At 45.0% G+C, this 11,012-nt stretch overlaps 1 pseudogene across 1 annotated transcript; it reads left to right on the forward strand.

Moving 5' to 3' along the window:
- Window positions 1-3,387: 3,387 nt before the first annotated feature.
- Window positions 3,388-10,927, forward strand: LOC306785438 (inverted formin-2-like; annotated as a pseudogene). The gene is made up of 18 exons: window positions 3,388-3,784; window positions 4,419-4,534; window positions 4,763-4,956; window positions 5,769-5,910; window positions 6,117-6,249; window positions 6,479-7,078; window positions 7,435-7,580; window positions 7,688-7,749; window positions 7,826-7,928; window positions 8,032-8,117; window positions 8,234-8,334; window positions 8,463-8,533; window positions 8,621-8,728; window positions 8,837-8,907; window positions 9,023-9,143; window positions 9,238-9,402; window positions 9,657-9,759; window positions 10,142-10,927. The product of its transcript is annotated as an inverted formin-2-like (transcript).
- The last annotated feature ends 85 nt before the right edge of the window (window positions 10,928-11,012 follow it).

Below are 11,012 nucleotides of genomic sequence, written 5' to 3' on the forward strand. Positions count from 1 at the left end.
GGCAATCACTTCCTGTTGCAGGCCCAGCTGCCACGGACAACTTCCTGTTGCAGGCCCAGCTGCCACGGAAAGTCGTGGCAGCTGAGCTTGCAACCGGAAGTGCCTGTACTAGCTGCCGCTGCCACGATTTGAGCTTGCCCTTTCTCAGATGCTAGTGGTACCAGTCGCAAACAGTGAAAACTGTCGCGAAAAGTAGTGGCAGGTACCACACAACGGTGTTAACTGTCGCAACAACTTGTTGCATACTGTATATATATCTATATACTGCGTATATATATCCAAGTCAACATGTTATATGGATTGCTATCACTCTAAACAGTACATTGCATATCCATCCATATTTATAATTTGCATTCCTTTAGTCTGCAGCGTGAAAGTGTTTATCGTTGCCATGGGTAACAGGTTTCAAGTGAAGTTAGCCCGCAATTAGCTTGTTGACAAAAACGAGTGGCCATACCATGATAATTCGGACTTTTTTTAATAAACTAATTACAACTACCAACAGTCATGCCTTCAATGACCTTAATGTATTGTCATATAATGTCAAATAACGAAAAAATAAAGGCTAAACTACGGCGGAATCCGCTCCGAAATGCTGGCAGCTGCCACAAGATGCTAGTGGCAGCTGTCACATACAGTGGCAATCACTTCCTGTTGCAGGCCCAGCTGCCACGGACAACTTCCTGTTGCAGGCCCAGCTGCCACGGAAAGTCGTGGCAACTGAGCTTGCAACAGGAAGTGCCTGTACTAGCTGCCGCTGCCACGATTTGAGCCAGCTCCTACTGACCAGAGGACAGATGAGTAGGTTTGTTCAGTGAGAAGTGAATCAGCCTGCTATTAGTGGTGCATGTGGGAGACCTGGCAGACAAGGTCGGTGAATAAAATGTCCCTGGTATTTAACGAGTGCAGAAAAATGTTTTTCTCATCACAGTTGATCTGCTTGCCACTTGTCACCCAGATGTTTGCACATTCAATTTACTTGAGTCATCGTACAATGAAACTGGAGTTTCCAAAGAAGAACATAAACTGTCACACCCGCGTGTTTATCTCGAGCCACGTTTCCTGGGAAAGGCCTTCCCTTCCTAAAAGTTCAGCCGTGCTGCCCGAGTCCTGTTTATACACACACACACACCATTTCCTTTTCAACTGTCTTCGTTGTAGCTATCGCTTTGCAGGACGTGAGTCCATTTCACAAGTGTTCGTCTCGTCGTCAGCTTTTGTTCCTCACACTGAACATGAACGCCAAATGTACTCGAGAATCAGAAAGTGTTTTACTGGTTTTCTGGCTAAAACTTCTATTAGCCTGAAAGGGGGCAGGGAGCCATCCATCCATTTTGTGTCCACTGAACACTGAGCCCTTTGAAGAGTATCGAGAAGGCCTGTTGTTGTAAAACACCATTGTCTGTCTGGCTTGCTGCCACGGTAACACTCTCCCACTGGCAGCAGGACTAAAACGCTGCAGTCAGAGCTGACAAGTGCCAGAATATGTGAGAAAAGAGAGACTCATTTTGCCTTGATTATGCAGAGTGAATAGAAATCCAATTCGTCCGATTTTTCACAAGTCGTTACTTCTGCGAATTACCCTTTGAAAACAGAGAAATCCCAAATTCATTTTTCAGCTGTGTTAAGTTTACGGATCTCCGAAAACACGTAGAATTAAAATGAAGCGCCACAAAAAGCAGGATTCCAGAGAAGGGCCTCATATTGTCTAGATCAGGGGTCTTCAACGTTTTTCAGGCCAAGGACCCCCAAACTGACAGAGAGATGGAGCAGGAACCCCCGACTTAATAAACATCGAACAAAAAGTTCGGAAATGAGTGTTTGGTAGATTATCTCTCTGCAGAATAAGCTGTTTGGCATTGGCAGAGAAGATTTGGCCAGCTGTGCTGCTCATCCCAGAAATACATGTTCCTTACAAATGCAGCACCGTTTGAAAGGTAACTAAACAGGCTTTCCAACTGTATAACATTCATTGGAAGCATTGTTACAACAGAGAAATAATCTACCAAACACTCATTTCCGAACTTTTTGTTCGATGTTTATATTGTATAAAATTGTGTTTTATATTAAACTGGGCCACTGTATAAACATACCTATTTATTGTGCATTCAATACGAAGCTATTCAAATAATACACAGGTTCATATATTCATGATATTTTAAACATGTGCAAGGTACAGTGAGTAGGGAGGCCGTGCCATTGACATATATAAACACACCCTGTCAGCTGATACCAATGCCAATATCAACATCGTCTGTCAATTGCATGATACTCATGCACACACGCTACTCAAACAGACGTGTTTATTTTAAACATCAATGTGGAAACGAAAAATGAGTGATGGCCTATTAGTGCCACTGCCATGCATAAACATACCTGTTCTCATGCATACAAAACTGAACTATTAAATTAATGGACACATTCATGTTTAGAAAAAAGAAAAAAAAATCTTTTTTTAAAATTGTCTAATCAACCAAACATTTCGCGGAGCCCCTGCTGAAGACCTCTGGTCTAGATGGTAAAATAGAAGACTTGTAAAAGCTATAATTCCTTCCAGATTGTCTCTATGAATGACCTTAAAACAGAGCATTGTGTTTGTACATGCTCTTCACTCCTCGTCTGTATATCTTATTTTGCCAAGTGTGAAATCAACAGCAGGAGACAGAAGGACCACTCACGCTTGTTCTTTTATTCTGGACCACCTAATATAACAACTCCAGCACACTGAGAGAAAGTAGTTTCGACTTTTGGAGAACGTTTTTTCCCCATGTTTGGCCCGAGCTCTGACACGTGTTGATTTGATCAGATTGTGGGAACGTGTCTGTACTTGTAACATGCCCTGCAGTAGAAGCTCGTGGGTGAGGCAGGCTGGTAAAAGAGGGGACTGTGCCCTGAGGTTATACCAGAAAAAGGACACTTGTGGTGATCAATGAGTGCATTCATGTCAATGTCACATTATGTTGGTGATGTTTGTAAAAATGTCTCCTGCACAGTTGTCTCTACGTTTTAGTTTATCACAAGTGTGCCTGAGAGTTTTGACAAACCAGTCTCTTCCCTTTTTTTTTTTAAGCAGGATTAGATAGGAATGTTTGGCAGAGCTGGTGGTGACTGGACTGCTGACATATCATTTACAAAAGTGCGGCGTTATCGTTTCCTATTCTGCTTTCCTTTCTGCGACGGCCTTATTTTGGCCTGCTTCCGCCTGGATAGCAATGACAACACTGTTGGACAACATCCTCCGATATCGTTGCAAACAGACGGCATCCGCAGTCCAAAAACAAGCTGAATTATTTTCTGAAAAATTATAGCTGAAAATTGTCTCTTGTCATCTGCACACATTGAAAAAAAAAACTGTGATTGTTTTCCCTTCTGTCCTCCACAGCCAACATGTCAGGGAAATCAGATGGGAAAAAGAAGTGGGCGGCTGTCAGGGGTCACCTCGGCTCCTCGCAGGACTCAGATACCCAGCTGGAGGCCAACATGGAGAGTGCTGACCCAGAGCTGTGCATCAGACTGCTGCAAATCCCCACTGTGGTCAACTACTCGGGGCTGAAGCGTCGCCTGGAGGGCAGCGACCAGCCGTGGATGGTCCAGTTCCTGGAGCTGAGTGGGCTGGATCTCCTCCTGGAGGCCCTGGACCGGCTTTCGGGGCGGGGATGCTCTCGCATTGCCGACGCCCTTCTGCAGCTCACCTGTGTCAGCTGCGTCAGGGCAGTCATGAACTCCTCTGCAGGGATCCACTTCATTATAGAGAACGAGGGATACATTCGGAAGCTCTCCCAAGGTTGACCATACCCTTTATTTTGGGAAAAATCATCACATCTGCTGCACTCATCTTTCCATCTAGTGTTCATTTGATTATGTCTCAAAGTAGCCTACACATGGAAAATGGTGGCTTAGCTGCTTCAGAAAATATATACTGGGTCATTTGGTCAAGATGTTTAAAACAACCTGTTTATTCCAAAAAAAGCCATGTTTAAGGACCTGAATGTTTTTTTTTCTATATATTATGTAAAAGTTGGAATTAAATAGGTCATAACTCTACGTGACTCACTGTGCAGAGCTGAATTTTCCGACCTTGTACTCAGCGTTATGTACAGAAATGATTCAGTAAGGGTTGCTTCAGGACATTCCTAAAAATGTAGTATCACAGTAAGTCATGAATATTGGATTTCCCCACCTTCAGATACACACACACACACACACACACGCACACAAACACATGTTTATCTGCAGTACAACACAACATCATCACAGGGCAAAGTTCAAGAGGAGTTGTTAAATACAGCATTTGGCTTGAGTCCGCACACAAGGGGGGATGAGCAGAGATAGAGGGGGTTCTTTTTCCTTTAAGAGAAACTGATGGAAACTATGAGAGCCCGACCTGTACTGATGTGTGTGATCACGATGCTCCGCAGCTTTGGACACTTCCAACACCATGGTGAAGAAGCAGGTGTTTGAGCTACTCGCTGCCCTCAGCGTGTTCTCTGCAGACGGACATCGGCTGGCACTGGATGCCCTGGACCACTACAAGGCAAGAAGATGTAGAAGTCATAGTTTTAACTTTATTATCTTTATTTTCTCAAAAACGTTAAGCTGTTGTGGGATTGATGCTGCGCTCTAAATGATGAAGTTCATTCATGAAGTACCTTAACGATGCCCTCTAGTGGTGTGTTGCGTGCACAAGCATTATGATCCCGTGGATTCACACTGTTCCTCAATGATGTTGATGACTTACACTGACTTTTGATTTCCCCTTCAGGGAGTGAAGACGCAGCAGTATCGCTTCAGTGTGATCATGAATGAGCTGCAGGCCACAGATAACGTCCCTTACATGGTGACGCTCCTCAGTGTCGTCAACGTCCTCATCTTCGGGAGAGATGACCTCAGGCAGAGAGATAAGATGAGAAAGCAGTTTATCGGTAGGTTCTCCATTCAGCTGCTACTTAACAATTAATTGGGAGTCTAGAGTCCCATCATGAGTCCCAACAGTGTCTCCTCTCTGGGCTGAATGTGAATGCAGAGGGGAAAGCGGGCCATCAGCAGGAGCTCTGTTACAGATGTGTCTGTCTGTCACCGGCGCTGTCTAAGAATAGGTTTATTGGCCTCATTCTCACTCACAAAGCGCCTGAGAACCGAGCAAACCTCAAATGTATAAAGCGTTGTGTATTCATGCATTTTACACCAATAACAGTGACTATCAACGATTTCAGTTCAGAGAACATGTCATCACTCTTACACTGATTAAATCACACTGACCTAATGTGATTTTTAATGCTGTATTATGAGTGAAACGCCCTATCCAGCCATCCCTCCATCCATTTTTCTGTAGTGGGTTACTCTTTTTTTTATGTGGAGTCTCTCCCAGCATATACTGGACAAAAACAGAGTTAACCTTGGACTGAAAGCAGGAGTTTTTAAGAGGTGTAAGCACTGAGCTACATCTGCCTGAAGATCACCACCGTCAAGATAGTTTGACAAATGTGTCATAGATGCAGCAGCTATATAAAAAACATTAAACTGCCACCCACCACCTTCTTCTTCTTCTTCTTCTTTAAATTTGATTGGTGCATACCGCCACCTACTGTACCGGAGTGTGCAGTTTCAGGGTAACCTTTTCTTCACTGTTTCCACCTAAATCCTATGGTCTACTCCCCCACCCACCACCTTTAACCAATCAAGAAATTTCTATGGCCACGCCTCTTGTGTGGTTGCTCACCTGTGACTTTCTGCCAATTTGCCCAAAACTGACATATGCCTGTGTGCAGGGAGCAGGAGGATGAAGACTTGATTATTCAGTGTGAAGCTTTTGAAGAGGCAATGGCTGAAGATGAGGAGGAGCTGCTGCGGGTCTCTGGGGGCATTGACATGAGTGATCACTTGGAAGTTTTCACTACGCTCTTCAACAAGGTGTGAGAGCTCACTGTTTGGCTTCATCATCAACCTGTAAGAACTAAGATAGTCCAATGAATGGGAGACGGAATGTTTTGTTATAGTAAAGAAAAGTCGTCTCTCTGATTAGAACAGTTTTAAGTTGTTGTGGTGCTGGCACACATTATTAGACTTTGGTATGCAAACGTGACAAACCCACTTAATTTGTGCATATTTGTGTGCAGGTGAGCAGCTCTCCAGCCTCTCTCCAGCTGCTGTCCATCCTGCAGACGTTGTTGGCGCTGGAGCCGGGCCGCTCTGATATCTGGCTGGCTCTGGAGGCCATAACTAACAGAGCCACGCTGCTGGCCCAGGACTGTGAGTCAGCACTGAGGCAGCAATACTTTCACTTTCGGTCAAGTCTCCGGAGAAGCTAATGGGTAGCTAAAAGCCTGCTCTGTGATTCATGTGTGAAGGGGCGTGATTATCCAGGAAAAACGATCGTCGCAATGAAATGGAGGCAGCTGTTGACAGGATGGCTGAAATATTTTGTTTTAGTGAGAGGAGTGTGAAATGGGGTTGATGTTTGTTTGGATTTGTGCTTCAGCTCAGATGGAGTCCGGTGAGATTATCATGCAGCGGCTGATGTCCTCCAAAGTCAAGAGCTGTGGAGGTTGTCATGACAGGCAGCTTGTGAGAGTGGATATGGCCGTGCAGACCGATCTGCATCATCAGGATGAAGAGAAGTCTGACAAAAGCACCACATCCTCTCAGAAGTGTGCTTCCCCTCCACCACCTCCACCTCCTCCTCCTCCTCCACCTCCTCCTCCACCCCCTGGTATGATGAGGCTCCAACCTTCTAACCAGTGCTCACCTCCGCCCCCTCCACCTCCACCCCCACCACCTCCGCTACCTGGAGGGTTTGGTGGACCACCACCACCTCCCCCCTTGCCCGGAATACCACCACCACCACCACTATTCGGCGGTCCAGGCATGCCACCCCCACCTCCGCCCCTATCGGGGATGGGTGGTGGACCACCGCCACCACCTCCCTTACCTGGCATGCCAGCTCCACCACCTCCTCTCCCAGGCATGATTGGGGCTCAGAGTAGCCAGGCTCTCGGGTACGCTGCACCGACAAAGGCAAGCCGATGCCCCACCCTGAGGATGAAAAAGCTCAACTGGCAGAAACTGCGCACTGTTACTGGTGAGTGGATTAATCATTCTTTAACTGCAATCTGTCATTTTTGAATAACTGCAGTCAACCCTGGCTCAATCTAATTTGAAGAGAATCATCAATATGCTAAATCACTTTTTTGCCTCCTATCTGTCAAGAAATGTGAGTGGAGACATTGGCAGAAGGCCTCTGTGTAGAGAATAGTTGATGGGGATGGAACATTAATATACCCAGAACCAGTCTTCCAAATTTGGGTGGGTGTTGCGGAGGATTAACCAGAGTTTTGAAAAAACTGTAAAAAATGAATTTCAGCCATGGCAGGATGTTGACACAAAATGGAGCCACATGAGCTCATGACGGGTTCCTCTCTTCCTGCACTCACACAGATGGTCAATCCATGTGGTCCTCGGTTCAGACGGAGCCTCCTCCTCGGGAGCCGGACTACGGCAGCATCGAGCAGCTGTTCAGTTTCCCGGTGACCGAGGACAAAGACAAGGGGGCAGCTGCTCCTGTCAAGAAGGCGCCTAAAGAGGTGTGCTTGGTCAACACTCGGCGCTGCTCCTCAGCGCTGTAGTACTCTGAACAAAGGCATCTGATTATCAAAGCTGAGTCATCAGTATGTCTCTTTTTATTCTATAGATAACATTCATTGATCCAAAGAAAAACTTGAATTTGAACATATTCCTGAAGCAGTTAAAATGGTAAGAAGTCGCAAATTATTTAGATTTTTTTTTTTTCTTTTTATATGTTTTTTCCAAGTTTTTTTTCTCTTTCCAGCAAAAATGAGGACTTTGTGGCCATGATTCAGACTGGGGACCGTACGAGGTTGGATGTAGAGGCGCTGAAGCAGCTCATTAAGCTCCTACCAGAGAAGCATGAGGTTTGTAACTGTTCTCGAGAGATTTCTTTGCCGATGTATCTATCATTAAGGGCACACTTTGAAATGGCGAATGTCTGAGTCACTGTCTGGTGCTTTCATGTAGATTGAAAATTTGAAGTCCTTCCAAGGAGAGAAAGAAAAGTTGGCAAATGTTGACCGCTTCTACACCTCCCTTCTCACTGTGCCATGGTAATATTTTTATTTTTTTTAATCTAATTCTGTTTTTCACAGTATGTGCTTGCTGCGTATTTTATACGCTCACACTGGCCTTCTTATTTACTTTGCTTTCTGGCTTGTTTCTCCAGTTATCAGCTGAGAATTGACTGCATGTTGCTGTGCGAGGAGACTTCATCAGTGTTGGATATGATCAAACCTAAAGTCAAGCTGGTGGAGGAGGCCTGCCAGTGTAAGGAAGCCCTAGGCTTTCAGCTATATTCGTATGCATGCAGTTGTCATTCTTTCTCTACAATATATCTATCTATCTATCTATATGTATATACATCTCAAATTAACGCCATGTAACAAATCTCTCAGCTCTCAGGGCGAGCACGCTCATGCCCATTTTCTGCAGGCTCATCCTTGACGTTGGGAATTTTCTCAACTATGTAAGAACCTCTTCTATCTCATGTATATTTTGCTGTACGCTGACATTTAGACAGAGCTTGCATTTTTAATCAGCGGTCTACTTCTAGGGAAGTCACACAGGCAACGCCGAGGGTTTCAAGATCAGCTCTCTGCTGAAGCTCACAGAGACCAAGGCCAACAAGAGCCGCATCACGCTGCTTCATCACATGCTGGAGGTAAACAAAGTGGCTCACAGCAGCCAAAACTTTATTTGTTTTCCCCCTCTCTCTGTTATGAACCTGTTTAATTACTTAACAACCCACTGCGTGACTTGTTTTGCAAAGGAAGCCGACGCGAACCACCCAGAGCTGTTGGCGCTGCCAGATGATCTCGAGATCTGTGAAAAAGCAGCAGGGTATAGAAGCCTTTCACTTCTACTTTTGCTCATGTTTTTCGTTTCTTTTTTTTTAATTGCTTCTCTGTGGAATTGTAACAATCTTACAAGAAATAGTTTTACACTTTGTCCTCAGAGTTAATGTGGACTCTGTTCAGTCGGAAGTCAGTGCCTTACTAAAACGACTGAATGAGGCGGCCAAGAAGGTCTCCGGCTCTGTCGAAGACGTGAAGGCGCAATATGAAAAAGTGCTTGAGGTAACGCGATAGTCTCTGCTTTGCCCACAAATGGAGCCAATGTGTGATTACTCAATTAATAATAATCCGAATCCCTCCACTTTCTCTGCTGCAGGAAAATCTGGTGGCATGTCAGGCTGTAGGTGAAAGGCTCACTGCAGTAGAGGAGAAGAAGAGTGAGCTGGCTGTTTACTTGTGTGAAGATGTCAATCAGCTGTCGCTTGAGGAACTCTTCGGAACCATCAGGACCTTCCGAGGATTTTTCATCAAAGCACTGAAGGTCGGGGAGGATACTTTGTTTACGTTGGTGTATAAAATACTACGACTGCACAATCGCAGGGAAAGTCGTATAATAACCGTCTTTATGTTGTCTAGTTTTAAACCTACAACTTCAGAACGTGTGTATTTTCAAATGAACATGGGTACTGTGGAAAAACAGGAAAATGTTGCTATAGCTCTTCCGAAGTGATACAAAAACAAATCGGCACGTACATTTTGTACTTGCCTGTGACATCTTTACTTTTATGATAATAGGAAAACAAAACTAGAAGAGAGCTGGCAGCCAAGGCTGAGAAGAGGAAGAGGCATCTGGCAGAGGAAGAGTCCAAGAGACAGAAGGGAGAGAACGGAAAAATAAGTAAGTTGTGAAAAGCCCTCCTTTTTGTTTACTGTGCCCTAGAAATTCTGAACAAAGATGTCATTTGAATGGCGTGTGTTTTAAAGCCCTCTTTTTACCTCTCTGTTACCATCTGGTAAGGACAAGAAACTGTGGCCTCCAGCCGCAGTTCCTCTACTCCTGAGCCACTTAACTGCAACACAGCTTTGCTGCTTTATCTATTTTATTTGTGCATAAACACCACTGCCACCTTAAGCTAGCGCCATCGCTTGGTTGCTTTGACAAGCTATATTTGCATAGAGAGCATTTTCCTTTTAATGCAGCTTGGCTCGCTGTAAAATATCAATCCGTTTCAAAGATAATAATGGTCTTACCATCAACACTACCTACTTCTCACCCTCAGGATCAAGTGTCAAGTCTGCAAACGAAGAAGCCAGAGACTTAGCAGCCGGTTCATCTCCCACCACACCGCAGACAGAGGGTCACCAGCAGGCCAGCACAGGAGAAACGAACGGCTTCATCAGCCCATCAGAAGACGCACCGCAGAGAGCAGTGCAGGACGGACCAGCTCTACCTCCCAAGTCACTCCCAGGAGTGCCAGCCACGACGACGATGCAGGCACCCCTGGAAAAACCTGCTTCGCTGCAGGAGGGACGACACCCAGAGAAGCCTCTAGTATCTTCACCAGAAACGACACAACCTGAGCCTCAGATTAAAGCGGACCGTCAGCCATGCCTCCCCACAAATGACTTTTCATTGGATTTAACTGAGACGAGCGTCCTCAGCTCATCTTCCCTCTCAGATTTCGACTGCCTAGCTGTGTTCGATGGCACTTCCAGCGTGGTATCTGAGGAGCCAGCGGACATTAGCGTTAATGTTCAGATCAAGGAAAGTCCTTCACCTAATACGGACAATGTGACACGGAGCAGTGAAGGCACTTTAATGGGAGATGGGAAAGGTGAAACTAGCACTAAAATAAGCCGTTTAGCAGAGACTGTTGAACAAGAGAAGCAGTCAAAACAAAACTGCTGTTTATTTCTTTATATATTACCCTGATTGTCTGTAACAGGGCAATATAAGAACATAATTTAATGGATTTTAACTTTTAATGTTAAAAATATTTTAATAAAAGTGAATTTAGTGTTCTGCTGTCTGTTTTTTAAGCAACCGACTCACGCAGATGGTGGTAATGTGGCAAACGCATTTGAAAAGCTTTATTATGCAGGCTGCATACAATACCAAGGGCTTTGACGTGGTGAATATAACATCAATCA

The sequence above is a fragment of the Melanostigma gelatinosum genome (assembly GCF_949748355.1).
Source record: "Melanostigma gelatinosum genome assembly, chromosome: 1".
Taxonomy (NCBI): Eukaryota; Metazoa; Chordata; class Actinopteri; order Perciformes; family Zoarcidae; genus Melanostigma; species Melanostigma gelatinosum.